We start from the raw sequence: 4,489 nt of genomic DNA, 5'->3' as shown, positions 1-4,489 counted from the left end.
CTTGAATCATTCTTGTAAACATTCTTAATCTTTGGTTAATAAAACAAGAGTTCATAATGATCACCTAGAGATTGAATCAGTTATTGTGGAGTGTAGTTGTAAGATTTCTTACAACTACACAATGCAAGTGGCAGTTGATGTTGCAAATGGATATACACTCGAGCAACAACATATTAACACGTATCACTGTTTCCTTATAACATATCCCATCTTGATCCAACAGGCATCTTTAAACATCCAATTGCAATAACATGTACGTAGTTACGTAGAAACATATGTACATGAAAATGAGAACCAAGTTAGACTGATCGATAATTAACTTATAAAGCCGATATCATTACATGAGTTAAGCATCATGGCTTAGTCTACTATATTTGGGAGGGGTCTCGTTGCCATGAATGCATCAACCATCGATCAGTCACTAAAGCTCCGGCTTTACACCGCTTTTCAACCAGCTGCGTCAAAACTTCAATACTACATCTTTAATTCTCTTGCTGAGCATGTTTCCAGATCCATATTCCTATCCTGATATCCAATATCAGGAGCAACATCTAGCGTTATTCTGAAATACGGATCCTGGTCAATCACACAAGAAATAAAGCAGCATAAAATATCTTTGCTGATAAACAAATGAACGAAACGAATTCAATTTGGGAAGGATGGAACTGCCTGCGTAGCTGCAAAAGTGATCTTGGCAGGAGAATGTTCAAGAGTGATACCAAATATTCCAAGAAGCTATTTGCCTGTGATGTTACTTGAAACTTTAGTCATGTTTTGCACATCCATAAAATGCATTGGCATTATAAGGGGTTGGTTCACTACTAGATAATCTAATTTTGACAATGAGTATGGACAAGCAGAACCCACCACTTTGGCAAAACAATGGAGGAAAAGGAACCATCACTTATTTTTATGTGATTTTGCAAGTAGCAGCACTAAATTCAACAACAAAATGGCAGGAAGATATACAAATTCAGGCGTAAATAAATACTCCATTTTCTGAACCAACCCAAACTGTATTTGTATATCTTCCTGCCACTAAATTCAGCACTAAATCAACAACAAAATGGCAGGAGTAGCTTTAAGATCTTAGCAATTGGTAAGCATTATCATCACTAAAAAATAAAAACAAAATTCCCAAACTGTAACAGATAACAAAAATTGGGGATTCAGATCCAATAAATACTCACAAGACAGAAGACTAAAATCCAACAGTATCAGATACACGATACCCAAAAGGCTTACATATTTGGTTGGGATATAATCACAAATACTGAAATGAGATTTCTTCAAATACATGTATAAAAGACGAAATCGATCCTTAATCTGCGATCGCATCTAAAATTTCTTCATGGAAGTTTGCATCATCAAGTTTCTTATGTTAGCAATTCAGTTCATACTCATGATAAAGCAAACTATACAAAACATGATTATAGGATCTAGGATATTCATAGTTTACTACATAAAAATTCATTAAGTACAAGTTTAGAAACGTACCTGACAGAGCCATGCTTCACCTCGAAATTTCCAATCATCAAAACCAGGAAGTGATCTTGATGAAGATGGTATTAGGAGAAAACTTTATTGCTCTAATCACTCCTTCATAGTTGCTGACCTTAGTGATGGTTTTCATAGCAACTTCTTTTTAGGGCAAGGAATAGGTTTATCACCTCTAAAGGACTATTTATACTTGTAACTTTTCTTTCCACCAAAGAGAACTTAGCAACTAAGTAAGCTACTAAATAGCCGACTCTCAAGAACCTTACTTGCGAAATTTTCACATTTAATCGCCGCTAAACGGGAGCAGGTTCTAGTTTGGAAGTTTAATGAATAACGCTCTCGGATCAAACCAAACGGGTATGGATATTTGGGCCATAAAATCCAACATTCTCCCACTTGACCCATATTATCCATACAAAACAAATATATTCATCAAGGGTTTGACACGAAACAATTATGCGCGCAATCATAAGAGAGAGCTTATTCCATTTCAATAAGCCATAATATCATTGTTCAGCAATATACTAATGCAAGTCATGGCGGTTATACATCATTTAACGACATACTCCCTTCCATGTACTATGACATTAACACATTACAAAATAATGAAAACATAAGTTCTTTTCAGTTCAAAAGGCTAATGCTCATAAGAGCCTTAAATGCCATCAATTTATACTACCAAAAGATTCATGTGTTATTCATTCCATCAACAATTGTGTGTGCACATATGGAAAAAACAGGAAATGCAGAAACAACTCATTTCATGAGATCTCGAAAAGTGATGTGGATATCAATAATCATCCATACTTCAACTATTATAAGGGTCCAATGCATTATGATGCAATCTTAAGGCATCAAGTAGCAACCCTTGTTATTATCAATTGATGTACATTCACAAATTTTTATACTTGTATTTTGCACATCGATCAATTGTTTCCGATACTCTTTCTATACAATGGAGAAACTCTATCCTCATATGGGTTTCACCATTAATTGCTTAAGAGAAAGAGATCGTCGTGCATAATAAATACTCAACCACTTGGCTATAATGTCGACATTCTCCAAGTCTTGGGATAAGTTGCACAACCTTAAAATTACGGTATTATAAAATACTAGAGATTCAGACTCCAAAATGAATCAATTACAAATTCTTCATGATTCATTTACGATACAGCTCAAACACATCAGCACGAACACATAACCCAAAATTGCACCATGAATCATGAGCTTAAAATGAGTCTGAATAATGTACCACCTCCAAAGAATCAATTATACGAAGGTACGCACATACATTTACTTTAATGTTCTACAATATATATTCTTAGGTTACTTTGGAAACAACCAAGAATTCCTTTACAGAACTCCATAATTTCATGTAAGACACATTATACATAAAAAATTTCAGAAGCGAAAGCATAAAGTATTCCTTGCATTTTCTTGAGATTTCTAGACTTCCATTACATAGGACTGAGATTTGTTACTCTTATGTGTAATTTCAACACTATGCAACTGTCCATGTCATAAGTCTAAGAACTTTCCTCTATTGAGATGCATTTTTCTTGCACTATAATGGTAAAATTCATCCATTCAAAAGTTCATTATAGTGAATTTTCTTGGTTTCAACAAAAACACCAAGGTCTCCAACGGAACTAGTACTAGCGTGTCATCAATCATATAAATCAGTATATATGTACCTACTCCAACTGATCTTCAGATTTATAACTTAATCAAGAAAGAATTTCCCAAATCTGAAACTTACTACTAAGATGGGTCTTTAGAAGTACATATACTGATCACTTAAGATGACATGCTAAAATCAGTTTCCTTTCAAAGAAACCCTTTCAGTTCCTTTACCCTCAAATTCCCAACTAACATAACCGTTCCTACTTTCGTTTGATGAAATTCAGGACAGTTATAAGTCATCAAACTCGGCAATCATTCAAGCCAGACACTTGTTTGATCCAATACTTAACCCTTTTTGAAGACATACCACATTATCAGAAGAAACATCAAATTTCTTTACTTTCTGAAATCTGAGTAGCTCAACTAATTGCGGTCCTTCATAAATTGGATCATATAAAATCATCATGGGAATAATAACTCAAATAGTGAAACTATATTTTCATAGTTTACAACTTCCACTAGATTGACCATTAATCAAGTGTCTCCGGTCTTAACAATTCTTGTCCCATAATCAGGACATAGATATACATACCCTTTGGATTAATAGACTTTAATAATCCAATTCTTTCAAGCAGGTGTAAAACTATAACTTTGGTTGCTCAACCTAATCACCCTAAACTAGGTTTTTTATTCGCCCAAGAATAATAAGGTTTTTGAAAGAAATTTATGGGAAACTAAGCTTATGATGCATGCAACGGTTTAATGAGTTCTCACCCACCGTATAAAGGGAAAATCTTAAACATGTCCTGTACAATAGCACGATTATGTTTAACAAGAACAATTATGTACCTTAAGCATTATGAATTACACACACTACAAACATTTTAGGAATTCGGCTGTACGACGAGCATGTTATCTTTAGCTCTTCACATTTTCATCTTTTCATCCGAACTTACTACTTTCACCTCTCTATCTGACAAGCTTTCAATCCCAGCAACAAACACTTCAGTCCATGTTTATTGCGTGTAGCTTACTATCAAATAGATATAACTATAATGTGAAAGTCATTGATGAGTATGGTGAAACATATTTTACAGAAATTCCCTAAGAATCATCACAAAAATCTCAAGAAATTATGGAAGCGCAATATTTTGCATATACATTCCCTTGTTTCTTAAATCTTGCTTTCACTAGGACCAAAATGCTATATAGTTTGAAACAGAAAATGCATTATCCGAAAATCACAAGGAAAAATCACTTTGACACTACAATAATAATGTGTCTAAGTTAAAATGATATCACTCAATATGCTTATGCATACTCCCACTCTTATCATATTTCATGATAGGAGGTAACCTATAGTGTG

The 4,489-nt window shown here is 34.0% G+C and overlaps 1 long non-coding RNA gene across 1 annotated transcript; it reads right to left on the bottom strand.

The window, feature by feature from the left end:
* Positions 1-278: 278 nt before the first annotated feature.
* On the bottom strand, positions 279-1,640 carry LOC113338317. Its single transcript, XR_003354723.1, has 2 exons — positions 1,498-1,640; positions 279-576 (listed from the first exon to the last, which is right to left on the bottom strand). It is a non-coding gene; the product is annotated as an uncharacterized LOC113338317 (long non-coding RNA).
* Between the last annotated feature and the right edge of the window lie 2,849 nt (positions 1,641-4,489).

Source organism: Papaver somniferum, chromosome 1 (assembly GCF_003573695.1).
Source record: "Papaver somniferum cultivar HN1 chromosome 1, ASM357369v1, whole genome shotgun sequence".
NCBI lineage: Eukaryota > Viridiplantae > Streptophyta > Magnoliopsida > Ranunculales > Papaveraceae > Papaver > Papaver somniferum.
This window is presented reverse-complemented; position numbering and strand designations above follow the sequence as displayed.